This window comes from Mustela erminea, chromosome 1 (genome assembly GCF_009829155.1).
Source record: "Mustela erminea isolate mMusErm1 chromosome 1, mMusErm1.Pri, whole genome shotgun sequence".
NCBI classification, from domain to species: Eukaryota; Metazoa; Chordata; class Mammalia; order Carnivora; family Mustelidae; genus Mustela; species Mustela erminea.
The window spans coordinates 113,897,209-113,913,029 of NC_045614.1; positions in this window are offsets into that span (position 1 = coordinate 113,897,209).

Sequence of the window (15,821 nt, forward strand, 5' to 3'; positions counted from 1 at the left end):
AAAAAAAAAAAAAAAAAAAAAACCCTGCTTGTAAACATGTCCCCTGTTATTGGCAGAATGTTCATGCAGCTGGATGGTGTTAAGGTTGGGGAGGTCTGTAAAATCTCTCCCAGGATCCCTGAGGAAGTCTGGGATTCCTGGGTAAGTGACCATGTTTGGGGGGTCACACATGCAAGCTTTCTTGCAGAGGCCGCACTAAGATTCTGAAAAAAAAAAAAAAAAAAAAAAAAAGCTTTGAGGAGAACTGGGGTGGGTGTGGGGCAGCCAGTGGGAGTGGGTTTTCAAGCTAGACTCAAGGTTCTTACCCCTCCCCCTTCACTCCATCCTTCTGATTCTGGTCACTATCATCATGCTGACTGCAGGGGCATACCCTGTCTCCTTGAGCCCCTGAGCTCTCAAACCCCAACCTTTTCTTTTGCTCAAACCACTTAGCATAGTGGAGATGGTTTGGCCTTTTCCCAAGGAACTTCATGGGTGGAAAATATATAAGGACAGTATAGAAAGCATAGACATGCTTGCAATGAGCCATCCAGCTCACAGCGAGCTCCTGCTGGGTCCCAGCCCTGTTCTTTCCACACTATCAGAACCATGGTTCCATTGACCCTTCCCATCCCTTCTCTGCTGAACCTGCCCCCAGCCTCATTCCAAGTTATGGTCCCTCTTCCAGGCTTAGGAGAGAAACAGTGGATGGTTTGTGGGCTGATTTGCCCTCTAGGGGGACCCAGGTCTCCAGCCTGGCCCATCCTGATGTCCCCATGGAAGTTCAGGCAATGGCCTCCTCCTCATTGGCATTTTTGCGCAAATGGCCCAAGAGCTACATGTGACCCACGCAGGCCAAACATGAAGCTGCAGGGAGAAATCATTAGGGAGACTTAAATATATGGAGATGGAAAAAGAGACCCTTGGTTTGGGTTCTGATAGGGTCTGAGATGTAAGACAGTCTCCCAGGAAGATGATGTCCCTGTCAAAGTCTAGACAATGCATTGATAGAAGCTGAGCTTTGCTGGGAAATCCTGCTAGCAAGGCTGTCTTAGAGGCAAGCTCATCGGGAGGGCAAGAGGGCTACCAAGCATCCTGCAGGGTAGAGGTTGGGCAGTGCAGGCTGCTGCAGGCATAGTAAGAGGGTCTCTGAGGCCCAGCAGGGAGGGGCTTTGGTGGCGGGGCTGCAGTATGACACACAGCTGAGGACAGGAAAGGACAGCACAGTCCCAGAAGACCTCCAGAACCAGGTTTCAGGAGATGGAGGAGGCCCTTTGGCAGGGGTAAAGAATGGCCCGGAGCTTGAGTGGTTGGCTCTGAGCCAGGCGTAAGGGAGGGATTGAACGATAAAAGGCAGAGCCTCTGCCTTGAAAGGCTCCCATTTAGTGAAAAAGACAAATACCCAGTTACTATAGATTAAGATGAGTACTGCCTTAGAGAGATACAAGGGATATTTTAAAGCTTTTAACAGGAGATATTAGGAGAGGCGCCTAACTTGGCAGTGATGGTGGGTGGGTTGCCATCTAAGCCAAGTCCTAAACAGAAGCTAGGCAGTGAAGAAGATTTTCAAGCAGAGGAATCAGCTCATTCAAAGGTGAAGGAGCTTGGAGCACTGGGTGTGGTGCGAAAACAATGAATACTGTTACGCTGAAAAAAAAAAAAAAAAAAGGTGAAGGAGCCAGAGGGACTAAGGAACACAGAAGTAGGTGAGCGTTTTTCCTCGTAGTTAATATTTATCAGCCATTTACTACAGCCCAAGTACTGCACTAGGCGTGGATTACCTCCTTTAATGGTCAGAACAGCCCAAGACCTCCGTATTATCATTATCTTACAGATGAGAAAACCCAAGGAGGGACAGAATAAGTAACTTGCTCATCAGAAGCTAGTGAAGAGGTGGGACCAGGAGGTTGATCTCGGATGGTCTGGCCTCAGAACCCCCGTTTTTAAACAACCACCATGGACAATATGTTTTCTTGATGTTTACTTCCTGGTTTATTTCTCTTTGATTTTCCTGGAATCAATCTCTCTCTCTCTCTCTCTTTTTTTCAGTTTTCTTATTGAGATATAAGTGGCATATAACATTGCATTTGTTTTAGGTATATAACACACTGATTTGATGTATGTAGTGTATATTACAAAATGATTACCACAATGAGTTTAGTTAACATTGATCTAGACTCCCTATGTCTCTTTTTAAATTCAAATTCAATTAATTAACACATAATGTATTATTTGTTTCAGGGGTACAGGTCTGTGATTCATCAGTCTTATACAACTCACAGTGCTCATTATAGCACATACCCTCCCCAGTGTCCATCACCCAGTTACCTCATCCCTCCGCCCCCTCCCCTCCAGCAACCCTCAGTTTGTTTCCTATGATTAAGAGTCTCTTATGGTTTGTCTCCCTCTCTGGTTTTTGTCTTGTCTCATATTTTCCTCTCTTCCCCTATGATCCTCTTCCTTGTTTCTTAAATTCCACATATGAGTGAGATCATATGGTAATTGTCTTTCCCTGATTGACTAATTTCACTTATCATAGTACCCTCTAGTTCCATCCACATCATTGTAAATGGCAAGATTTCATTTTTTTGATGGCTTTGTAATATTCCATTATATACACACACATATATATATTCATGTGTATGTGTGTGTGTGTGTGTGTATATATATATATGCCACATCTTTTTTCTTTTTTTTTTTAAGTTTTTTTTTTAATTCATTTGACAGAGAGAGAGAGAGCACAAGCAGGGGTAAGGGCAGGCAGGGGAGAAGCAGGCTCCCCGCTGAGCAAAGAGGCCGGTGTGGGGTTCGATCTCAGGACCGTGGGATCATGACCTGGGCCAAGGGCAGGTGCCTAACCATCTGAACCACCCAGGTGCCCCATATACCACATCTTCTTTATCCATTCATCTGTGGATGGCCATCTGGGCTCTCTCCATAGTTTGGCTATTGTGGACATTGCTGCTATAAACACTGGAGTGCAGGTGCCCCTTCGGATTACTACATTTGCTAGATTCCCTATGTCTCTTAATACACTTCATTTTGAAAATACTCATCAGTATTGGTTGATCTAAAAAAAAAAAAAAAAAAAGGAATGAGAAGAGAAAGGGTTTGTTCCCCTCTCAGTGGACAGTGGGCAGACAGTGGAGCTGGTGGGACCCAGGCAGGGAATGAGACAGGAAGGGGTAGTTGAACCTGTAGGAGGCCCTAGGAGTGACTCCCTCATCCTACCGTACAGCAGAGAATACAGTAGGTGCTCAATAAACATTGGTTGACTCAGGTGCATTGGTGATGGGAGGAAACCCACTGGCTGTTAGTCAACTTGATCTAATTTTCTAATCTCTGTGTGGGGTAGGCAGCTGGGCCGCTGAAGTCCCTGTCTAGGGACTTCATCTGCTCACCTTGGTCACCACCAAGTCAGCCTGAAAGGTGCTGCTTTTCCTCCGATCGGGCCCAAGAGGGAGGATTCAGTCTCACTCCTCTACTCAAGTTAACACCGCCCAGGTGGGAGCTGGAACATGTCAACAACCCTTACCAAGGGACAGGAGGCAGGGAAAGGGTAAGCCCAAAGAGAAATGGTCTCAGAAAATGACACTCATCCAGGCCACCTGTTCCAAAGCACAATTCATTTGTCTTCTGTTTGTGGGCTGCCTCCCTGCCTTTGGGAACAGTGGTCTTGTTTCTCCAAACCTTGGAAGCATCTACCTTCTCAGATTTGAGCTCTGGAAGAATTAGGCTTAGAGAAAGAGAAGAATTTTGCCTCCTGTCTGTCACAAGCTTGATTCCCCAAACTCCAGCTCCAGTCTGAAGCCCAAAATAGAAGATGGCTTAGTTCATGAATTCATTTATTCTCTCAATAAATATTTATTGTTGTAGCCTCTTATGTGTTAGAACTGATGTTATAGCAGGAAACCAGACAGTGGGGGAGCCCACCCTTTATGAAAAATATCAAACAAATTATACATTTAATTTTTAAACTTCTTACTTGGACATAATTTCAAAACTTAAACAAAAGTTGCAAGAATAGGGGCACCTGGATGGCTCAGTTCTTAAGCATCTGCTTTTGGCTCCAGTCCTGATCCTGGGGTCCTGGGATTGAGCCCTGGGTTGGTCTCCTAGCTCAGAGGAGATCCTGTTTCTCAAAGATTTTATTTACACATTTGACAGAGAGAGAGAGAGAGAGCGAGCACAATCAGGGGAAGCAGCAGGCATAGGCAGAGGGAGACACAGGATGTCTGCTGAGCAGGGAGCCTGATGTGGGTCTCCAGCCCAGGACCCCGGGATAGCAATTGGAGCCAAAAGCAGATGCCTAACCTATTAAGCCACCCAGGCGCCCCTAAGTAAATAAAATCTTTTTTTTTTTTTAAGATTTTATTTATTTATTTGACAGAGAGAGACACAGTGAGAGAGGTAACACAAGCAGGAGGAGTGGGAGATGGAAAAGCAGGCTTCCTGCTGAGCAGGGAGCCCAATGTGGGGCTCCATCCCAGAACCTGGGAATCACTTAACGACTAAGCCACAAAGGCACCCCAGTAAATAAAATATTTTTTTTAATTTTTTTACAAGATTTTATTTATTTGACAGACAGAGATTACAAGTAGGCAGAGAGAGGAAGAAGCAGGCTCCCTGCTGAGCAGAGAGCCCGATGCAGGGCTTGATCGAAGGACCCTGGGATTATGACCTGAGCTGAAGGCAGAGGCTTTAACCCACTGAGCCACCCAGGCGCCCCGTAAATAAAATCTTTTTAAAAAATTTGCAAGAATAGACTTTATTTCCTGAACCATTTGAAATAGGTGTACACACCATGCCCTTTACCCCTACATACTTCAATGTGTGTTTCTGAAGAACAAGGACACTCTTCCATCACCACCGAATAGTTGTCAATTTCAGGAAACTTAACTTTGAAATAATGCTCTTAAACTACAGTCAAGGGACGCCTAGGTGGCTCAGTTGGTTGGACGACTGCTTTCAGCTCAGGTCATGATCCTGGAATCCCAGGATCGAGTCCTGCATCGGGCTCCCACCTCCACGGGGAGTCTGCTTCTCCCTCTGACCTTCTCCTTGCTCATGCTCTCTCTCACTGCCTCTCTCTCAAATAAATAAATAAAATCTTAAAAAAAAAAAACTACAGTCAATATCTCCATTTCATTGACTGTTGGGAAAATGTTCTTCACAGATATTCCCCTGCCCCATCCAACCCAGGATCACGCATTGCATTTAGCTGATAGTTCTGTTGATAGTCTTCTTTTATCAAAAATAAATTTCTCGGGGCGCCTGGGTGGCTCAGTGGGTTAAAGCCTCTACCTTCGGCTCAGGTCATGATCTCAGGGTCCTGAAATTGAGCCCTGCAGAAGGCTCTCTGCTCAGTGGGGAGCCTGCTTCCTCCTCTCTCTCTCTTTGCCTGCCCCTCTGCCTACTTGTGATCTCTGTCTGTCAAATAATTAAATAAAATCTTAAAAATATATGTTTCTTTTTCTTACTATTTTTTTACAATACTGACTTTTTAAAAAAGATTTCGTTTATTCATTTATTTGATAGAGAGAGACACAGTGAGAGAGGGAGCACAAGCAGGGGGAGTGGGAGAGGGAGAAGCAGGCTCCCCACTGAGCAGGGAGCCCAATGTGAGACTCGATCCCAGGACCCTGGGATCATGACCTGAGCCGAAAGCAGCCACTTAACAGGCTGACATTTTTAAGCAGGCACTTAACAGGCTGCCCCTATACTGACATTTTTAAAAAAGAATACTTGTCAGTTGTTTTGTAGACCGTCCCTCAGTTTGGGTTTGTCTGCTGCGTTCTCATGATTCAGAATATTTATTTTCTTTTCTTTTTTTTTTTTTAAAGATTTTATTTATTTATTTGACAGACAGAGATTACAAGTAGGCAGAGAGGCAGTCAGAGAGAGGAGGAAGCAGGCTCCCTGCTGAGCAGAGAGCCCGATGTGGGGCTCGATCCCAGGACCCTGAGATCATGACCTGAACCGAAAGCAGAGGCTTTAACCCACTGAGCCACCCAGGCGCTCCCAGAATATTTATTTTCAACAAAATTAGCACATAAGTGATGTCATGCCCTTCTCACTATATCACATCAGGATGTGCATATTGTTACCAGTATGGGTGGTAGTAACTGTCAGCATTTCTTAAGAGGGTGTATTAAGGTTCTCCAGAGAAACAAAAGTAGGATAGATAGATCTATACATAGATCTCTACCACCTATAATGTGCCTGTTTATGTTATATTTATTTACTTATTTATAAAGATTTTTTATTTATTCATGAGAGACAGAGAGAGAGAGGTAGCGGCAGAGGGAGAAGCAGGCTCCCTTTGGAGCAGGGAGCTCGATGGGGGACTTGATCCAGGATCCTGGGATCATGACCTGAGCTGAAGGCAGATGCTTAACCAACTGAGCCACCCAGGCTCCCTATGTTTATATTTCTATTACTTATTTATTGTAAGGAATTAGCTTACCTGATTGTGGAGGCTGGAAAGTTCAAATTTGCCCTATGGGCTGGCAGCCTGGAGAACCGGAAGAGCCAACGGTGCAGATGTCATCTGAAGGCAGTCTGCTGGAGAATCCCCTATTGTTGGAGAGGCTGATCTTTTTGTTAAATTCAAGTTTTAGGGTGAGGCTCACCCACGTTATGGAAAGTAGTCTACTTACTTACAGTTCACCAATTTAAATGTTAATCACATCCAAATCACCCTCCAAGTTGACACAGAAGGTGGTCACAGATTACCTGTGAGGTAATCTGTGTCTGCCAGGTTTTTCCACTCTAGTGTTGCTATTTTTCTTTGTGTAATTAGGAAGTATTTTTGAAGGGAGATAGTTTGATATCTTCATTAAAAGTTCAATTCCAGGGCGCCTGGGTGGCTCAGTGGGTTAAGCTGCTGCCTTCGGCTCGGGTCATGATCTCAGGGTCCTGGGATCGAGTCCTGCATCGGGCTCTCTGCTCAGTGGGGAGCCTGCTTCCTCCTCTCTCTCTGCCTGCCTCTCTGCCTACTTGTGTTCTCTGTCAAATAAATAAATAAAATCTTAAAAAAAAAAAAAGTTCAATTCCAAGTCCTTGCATTTATTAGTATTCCAATTAATATTTTTTTAAAGATTTTATTTATTTATTTGACAGACAGATATCACAAGCAGGCAGACAGGCAGGCAGAGAGAGGAAGAGGAGGAAGCAGGCTCCCTGCAGAGCAGAGAGCCTGATGTGGGACTCGATCCCAGGACCCTGAGATCATGACCTGAGCCGAAGGCAGCGGCTTAACCCACTGAACCACCCAGGCGCCCCTTCCAATTAATATTTTATGTCAGTTTTATTGAAGTATAGTTTACATGCAATAAAATTCACCATTTTTATTGTGGTCAAGTACGCCTAAATAAAATTTACCATTAGTGGTATTTAGTACAAGCACAATACAGTTGTGATTACTGTGTACTGTGTACACAGTACAATTTAGTACAATCACAATGTTGTGCAACCATCATGACTCTTTGGTTCCAGAATGGTTTTTTTTTTAAAGATTTTATTTATTTATTTATTTGACAGAGGGAGAGAGATCACAAGTAGGCAGAGAAGCAGGCAGAGAGAGAGGAGGAAGCAGGCTCCCTGCTGAGCAGAAAGCCTGATGTGGGGCTTGATCCCAGGACCCTGGGATCATGACCCGAACTGAAGGCAGAAGCTTAACCCACTGAGCTACCCAGGCGCCCCAGTTCCAGAATGTTTTTACCACCCCAAAAGGAAACCCTAAAGCCGTTAGTCACTCTCCATTTTGTCTCCTCTCAGTCCCTGGAAATTACTAATGTGCTTTCTCTCTTTCTAGACTTCCCTATTCTGGATAATCCATATGAATAGAATCATATAATACTTTACCTTTTGTGTCTGGCTTCTTTCACTTAACACAGTATTTTCAATGGCTCACCTATGCTGTAGGGTGTATGAGTCCTTCGTTCCTTTTTGTGACTAAATGATATTCCACTACAATGATATTCAATTTTGTTTATCCATTCATCAGTTGATGGACTCTTGGGGTTTTTCCACCTTTTGGCTATTGTACGCAGAGCTGCTATGAGTCTTTGTGTACAAGTTTTTGTTTGAACACCTGTCTTCTATTTTCAGTTCTTTTGGGTACATACCCAGAAGTGGATTCGCTAAGTCATATGGTAATTCTATGTTTAATTTATTGAGGTTACTCAAACCAGCTGAATAATCGTACACTCCTACCAGCAGTGGACAAAGTTTCCAGTTTCTCCACAAATCATATCAAACAAATCAAAATTTCAATTTATTGGTTTTTTTTTCTTTTTATGGATCATGGCTTTGGTATTATGTTAAGAACTCTTCACCAAACCCTTGATCCCAGAGTTTCTCCTATGTTAGTTTGCAAACATTTTACAGTTTTACAGTCTTGCATTTTAATCTTTGATCCATTTGAAAATAATTTTTGTTAGCTGTAAGGTTTAGGTCAAGATTTTAATTTTTTATTTCTGGTCCATGGATATCCAGTTGCTCCTGCTTTCTGTAAAGACCATCTTTCCTCCATTGAATTACTTTTGCATCTTTGTCAAAAATCAACAGCTGTACTTGTGTGGAGCTCTTTCTGGGCTCTCTATTCTACTTCATTAGCTAGTATGTCCGTCCCTCTGCTGATACCAAACAGTCTTGATCCCTCTAGATATATAATAAATAATGAAATTATGTAGACTGATTCCTTTCACTTTATTCTTATTTTCAAAGTTATTTTAGTTATCCCAGTTCCTTTGCTTTTCCACCTAAGTTTAAGATTAATCTTGTCTATATCTATAAAAAAATCTTGCTAGGACATTGAGAGGAATTGCATTAAGCCTGTATATCTATGTGGGGGAGAATGAGCATCTTTATCGAATCTTCCAATCCCAAACACATTATGTTTCTCTCTTTGTTTAGATCTTATTTGTTTATAGATTTTCAACCATAATTATGATAATAGCTACAAAAAAGTACACGTTTCTATGCAATTAATCATAAGGGAACTCGTCCTTGTCTTGGGGGAAGAGTCAAAGATAGCTACTCTGAACATTGAGATTTGAAGGAGTGAGAATTAGCTAGGTAAAGAGGATGGGGAGAAGGTTCCTGGCAGAAGGAACAGTGTGTGCAGAGGCTATGAGTAGGGAGAAAGCTTGGAGCCTTACAGGGAATAAAGGTAAAATTTGCGTAGTTGGTGACCTGAAAGCAAGCAGTGGGTGAACCAAGAGAGTCTGGAGGGGCACCTAGGTGGCGCTGTCGGTTGAGATTGAGCATTACTGGTGATTTTGGCTCAGGTTGTGATCTCAGAGATCTTCAGATCAAGCCAGTGTTGGGCATCGTGGTCAATGGGGAGTCTGCTTGAGATTTTCTCTCTCCCTCTGCACCTCCCCCCTCCCTCCCTCCCTCCCTCCTTTAGCAAGAGAGAGAGAGCATGCACGCTCTCTCTCTCTTGCTAAAGTAAATAAAAAATTGTTTTAAAGATTTTATTTATTCACTTGACAGAGATCACAAGTAGGCAAAGAGGCAGGCAGAGAGAGAGGGAGGAAGCAGGCTCCCTGCTGAGCAGAGAGCGCTGATGCGGGGCTCAATCCCAGGACCCTGAGATCATGATCTGAGCCGAAGGCAGAGGCTTTAACCCGGTGAGCCACCCAGGCACCCCAATAAATAAATTTTTAGAAAAGAAAGTCTAGAGAGGTCAGTAGTTACAGGGTTGGTTATTTGGGGCTTCAGAGCCTTGTTAAGCTTTAAAAATACTACAAATAACCAGTACACACCTTTTAGAATGGATAAACCCCTCAATTTCATGTTATATAGCCATAAGAAAGAATGAGGTCTTGGGCACCTGGATGGCTCAGTCTGTTAAGCAGCTGACTTTTTATTTCGGCTCAGGTCATGATCTCAGGGTCCTGGGGATTGAGTCCCGCATTGGGTTCCCTGCTTATCAGGGAGTCTGCTTCTCCCTCTGCACCTGTCCCCCTTTTCATGCTCTCTCTCTCTCTCTCTCTCTCTCAAAAATAAATAAACAAAATCTTAAAAAAAAAAAAAAAAGGATGAGGTCTTGCCATTTGTGACAACATGGGTGGACCTAGAGGGTATCATGCTAAGTGAATTAAGTGAGACTGAGAAAGAAAAATACCATATGATTCCATTCATGAAAGGAATCTTTAAAAAAAACACACACACACATGATAAACAAAAGGCAGAATCAGACATATAAATGCAGAGAACTAACTGATGATTGTCAGAGGCAAGTGGGGTGAGGGGCTAGGCAAAATATGTGAAGAGGAGAGGGAGATACAGGCTTCCAGTTATGGAATGAGTAAGTCACAGGAGTAAAAGTCGCAGCATAAGGAATACAGTGGATGATATTGTAATAGTATAATGGACAGATAGTAGCTACACTTTCCATGAACATGGAACAATGTATAAACTTGTCAATCGCTAAGTTGTATACCCAGAACTAATGTAACATTATGTGTCAACTACACTAACAAAACAAAACAAAAAACCCCTGAACTCCAGTTGCCAACAAGAATGTGAAGCAGTACGACCTCTCACTGTTGGTAGGAATGTAAAATGGTACAGCCACTTTGGAAGGCAAGTTGTAGTTTTCTTACAAATCTAAACAGTTTTACCCCACAATTCACAAATCAGACTCCTATTTACTCAGCTGATCTGAAAACTGATTTGTTGCCATTGCAACTAGTGAGAGAATTCAGTAAGGTGGTCAGATACAAGATCAATCTACAAAAATTAGTAGAATACCTCTACATCAGATATAACCAACTTTAAAAATGCAACAAAAAGATGTCTTTCACAATAATGACAAAAACTCTAAAGTATCTAGGAATTTACTCAACCAAGACTATATGAGACCTCAATGAAGAAAACTTTAAAATTCAAAGGACACAGAATGTCTGTGAAAATAACTGGAAAGATATTCCACTGTCTTGGATGGAATGGCTTAATAACTAACAATGTTAATTTTCCCCCAGTTAATCTCAACATTTGATGCAATCCCATTTGAAATACATGAAGATTTTCTGAACCATAATAAACTTACTCCACTATTTATTAATTAATTATATTTTATTATTATTTTTTTGAGTAGGTGCCACACCCAACATGGGGCTTGAAATAACAACCTTGAAATTTAAGAGTTGTGTGCTCCACTGATTGAACCCGCCAGGTGCCCCATTACTCCACTATTTATACAGAGAAATGAAGTTTCCAAGTTAGTAAAGTCAGTGTATAGAAAGTAGATTAGGGGCACCTGGGTGGCTCAATCAGTTAAGCAACTGCCTTCGGCTCAGGTGATGATCCTGGGGTCCTGGGATCGAGCCCCACGTTGGGCTCCCTGCTCAGCATTGAGTCTGCTTCTTCCTCTCCCTCTGCTTCTCCCCCGCTGCTTGTGCCTTCTCCACCAAATAAATAAATAAAATCATTTAAAAAGTAGATGATTAAAGAGTAGGGTTTACTCTACCATATTACAAGACCACAGCAATCAAAACAATGTGGTACTGTTTCAAAAATAAATAGGCCAATAAAGAACCTAGCCTGGGTGTATAACAGAAATGAGAACACAATATGCAACAAACATGACACCAACATTACTGAAGAAAGGATAGGTCATTTAACAGGTAATGTTAGAAAAACTGGTTCACTGTATGGAAAAAAAGGTGAAAACCATATTTCTATAGAGCAACACATACAAGGATTAATCCTAACTGGATGGATTAAACCTAACTAAAAAAAAAAAACAACAACAACAAACCCTGATACAATTATTAGAAAAATAATGTTGTGGCACCTGGGTGGGCTTGGTCAGTTACGCCCCCGACTCTTGATTTTGGCTCAGGTCATGATCTTAGGGTCCTGAGATTGAGCCTGTTGGGCTCTGTGCTGAGCATGGAGTCTGCTTAAGATTCACTCCCTCCCTCCACTCTCTCTCCCATCCTCTGCCCCTCCCCCACTTTCTCTCTCTCTAAAAAAAGTTAATGGGGCACCTGGGTGGCTTAGATGGCTAAGTGGCTACCATCAGCTCAGGTCATGATCTCTAGATCCTGAGATCCAGCCCCACGTCAGGCTGCCAGCTCAGTGGGGAGTCTACTTCTCTCTCTCCCTCTGCCTCTCCCCCTGCTCGTGCTCTCTCTGTCTTTCTCTCTCTCTCAAATGAATAAATTAAATCTTTTAAGAAATTTATTTATTTATTGGGTGCCTGGGTGGCTTAGTCAATTGGGCGTTTGCCTTCAGCCCAGGTCATGATCCTGGGGTCCTGGGATCAAGTCCCATGTCAGGCTCCCTAGTCCACAGAGTCTGTTTCTCCCTCTGCCTTCTCCTCCCCCCCCCACCCCCGCTTGTGCGCTCTCTCTCTCTCTGATAAATAAATAAAATCTTTAAGAACATATTTTAAAAGATTTTATAAAAAATAAAATTAATTAATTAATTTTTAAAAAGAAAAATAATGTAGCAGAAAATCTGTTAAGCAGGGGTAGTGGGCAAGAACTCAGACCCCTTATTGATTGATTGATTGATTGATTAAAAGATTTACTTATTTATTTTAGAGAGAAAGAGTGGAAAAGAGAGAATCTCAAGCAGATTCCCTACTGAGCTCCCTGCTGGATGTGGAGCTAGACGTTGGGTTGGATCTCATGACCCTGAGATCATGACCTAAGCTGAAATCAAGAGTCTGTCCCTTAACTGACTGAGCCACCCAGGTGTCCCAAGAATCCAAACCCTTTAAAAGAACAAATAATTTTTGCAAGACATTGAAAACTTTGCTGTATTTATTTATGTTATTTTTTGTTTATTACGTTAACACGCAGAACCATATCATTGATGATTTTGGTTACATAAAAATTAAGTATTTCTTCTCTACAAAATACTAATTAATTACAAAAGGAAAAATGCAATTTACAACATAGCAACCTCCAGATACCACCTTAACCAAGTAATCAAAATCAACATCACCAGTAATGGGACAAATTGACATCACATGTCTCCTGATAAGATGTACTGAGAAGGGACAGCCTCACTCCTGTGATATTCCTGCCAAAAATAATAGCCTGAATTTAATCATAAGGAAACACCAGACTAACCCAAATTGAGGGACTTTCTACAATAATTGTCCTGTACTTTTCCAAAATGTTAAGGTCATGAAAGATGAAGAAATATTGAAGAGTTGTTCCAGATTAAGGAGGCTAAAGAGATAGGACAATTAAAGTCTTGTTTTCTTTTTCTATAAAGGAAATTAATGGTACAACTGGTAAATTTTGGATAAATTTTATAGATAATGATACTATATCAATGTTTATTTCCTGATTTTGATAATCATACTGTGGTTATGTAAGGAGAGTCCTTGTTTTTAGAAAACAACATATCGGCATATTTAGAAATAAATGAACATCATGTTCACAACTTACTTTCATACAGTTTAGGAAAAACTTATACACACACATACACACAATGAGACACAGAATGATAAAGCAAATGTGGCAACATGGTAACATTTGGGGAATCTGGCTGAGGGGAAGAGCAGAATGCTTTGTAACATTTTGCAGCGTTTCTCCAAGTCTGAAATTATTTCAAAATAAAATGTTACAAAAATTAAGATTTCTGTTTAGTGAAGGAGAAAGTTAATAGCTGGCACAAAGACAGAGTGTTTCCATACATGGAAATTTACAGTTTACATGTTCATACGATTATAGATGAAGTCTGGAAAGATGTCTAAGAAACTGGTAACAATGGTTTCTTTATGGAAGAGGGGACTAGAACTGGGGAGGGGGTACTAACTTTATTTGAGTATACGATTGCATTCCTCAACTTGTTCCAACACTCAGGTATTAATTTTATATTTTAAAAATGTTTTAAAAATTTGAAATAATTTCAAGTATATAGAAAATTTACAGTACAAAGACCCTCATCCCTTGATTTAATGTGTATTTTCTACAAAGATATTCTTCTACATAACTGTAGTACAACCATCAAAATCAGGAAATTAACTTGACACCTTTCTACCACCTGATCCTCAAACCCCAATCCAGTTGTCTAGTGTCCCAATAATATCCTCTGTAGTAGTAGTAATAGTAGTAGTAGTAGTATCTATTTCAGATATTGTGCTGCATTTTGTCATTCTCTGTAGTCTATTCTCTCTGGAACACTTCCTCAGTTTTTCCTTGACTATCATGACCTTGACATTTTGAAAGAGTACAGAATAGTGTCACTTGGGTGAGTCAGTCGGTTAAGCATCCAACTCTTGGTTTTGGCTCAGGTCACAATCTCATGAGGTCCAACCCCATGTGGGGCTCCATGCTCAGTGGGAAGTCTGCTTGCAATTCTCTCTCTCTGTCCCTCCACCTTGCACTCTCTCTCCAAAATAAATAAATAAACCTTTAAAAAAGAGTATAGGATATTTATTCTGTACAATGTCCCTCAGTCTGGGGTTGTCTGATGCTTCCTCATGATTAGATCAGGTTCTGCATCTTTGGCAGGAATCTTGCAGAAGGGATGCTGTGTTCTTCTGATTGCATCCTATTAGGTGGCACAAGATTTTGATTTTACGTTACTGATGTTGTTGACTTTGATTACGAGCTCGAGAAAGTGTCTGCTACGCTTCTCTACTATAAAGTATTTTCCTTTTATACTAAATAAATGTTTTGGGTGGAAGTATTTTGGAAATATGTATTTCATTTCTCACCAAACTTTTTTTTTAAAGATTTTGTTTATTTGAGAGACAGAGATCACAAGTAGGCAGAGAGAGAGAGAGAGAGAGAGAGAGAAGCAGCCTTCCAGCTGAGCAGAGAGACCAATGTGGGTCTTGATCCTAGGACCCTGAGATCATGACCTGAGCTGAAGGCAGAGGCTTTAACCCACTGAGCCACCCAGGTGCCCATCTCACCAAGTTTTAAAAAATATATTTTTTATTTATTTGAGAGAGAGAGAGCGAGAACAAGCAGGGGCAGCAGCAGATGGGAGGAAGAAGCAGACTCCCTGCTGAATAGGGAGTTCTATGTGGGACTCCATCCCAAGACCCCGGATCATGACCTGATTAAACCAACTGAGCCACCCAGATGCCCCTCCTCACCAAACTTAATTTATTCATGTATTTGTAACATACCAGTATGGATTCATGGTTTTCTATTTTATACAGGGGTTATAATCTCTTACTATCATTACACTGATACTGAAATCATCCCTAATCTGTCCAGTGGGAGTAGTTTAACCTGACTTTTGTGTCCTTTTTCCATGTCCCAATCATTCCTTCCTCGTGTCTTTGCCTTCTAGTAAAAGATTTCTAGACTTATTTCATATCTTTCCTCCGTCAGCCCAAGAAACATCTTTTTCACTAAGGAGCTCTGGGACTTTACAGTGGAGAATGGTATATAGAAGCCAGGATTTGGGCACTGTGTGTGCTCACTGCAATTGGGGTGGGGCTATCATTTCTTCAAGGTCCTCTCAGTAGCCAGAGCTGGGACAGAGCTACCTGCACACCTAAGTCCGTATTTCTTCTTTTCTTTCTTTTTAAGATTTTATTTGTTTATTTGACAGAGAGGGAGATCACAAGTAGAGAGGCAGGCAGAGAGAGAGGGGGAAGCAGGCTCCACACTGAGCAGAAAGCCAGATGTGGGGCTTGATCCCAGGACCCTGAGATCATGACCCGAGCCAAAGGCAGAGGCTTAACCCACTGAGCCACCTAGGCGCCCCTAAGTCTGTATTTCTTTCAGAATCTCTTTGTATTGAAAACCACAAGTTCACACCAGTATCTCCAACTTTCATCCAGCATCACAATGTTTACTCTAGTTTTCTCTCCTCCCATATTGTCATTTCCTTCTCCAACAGTGAGA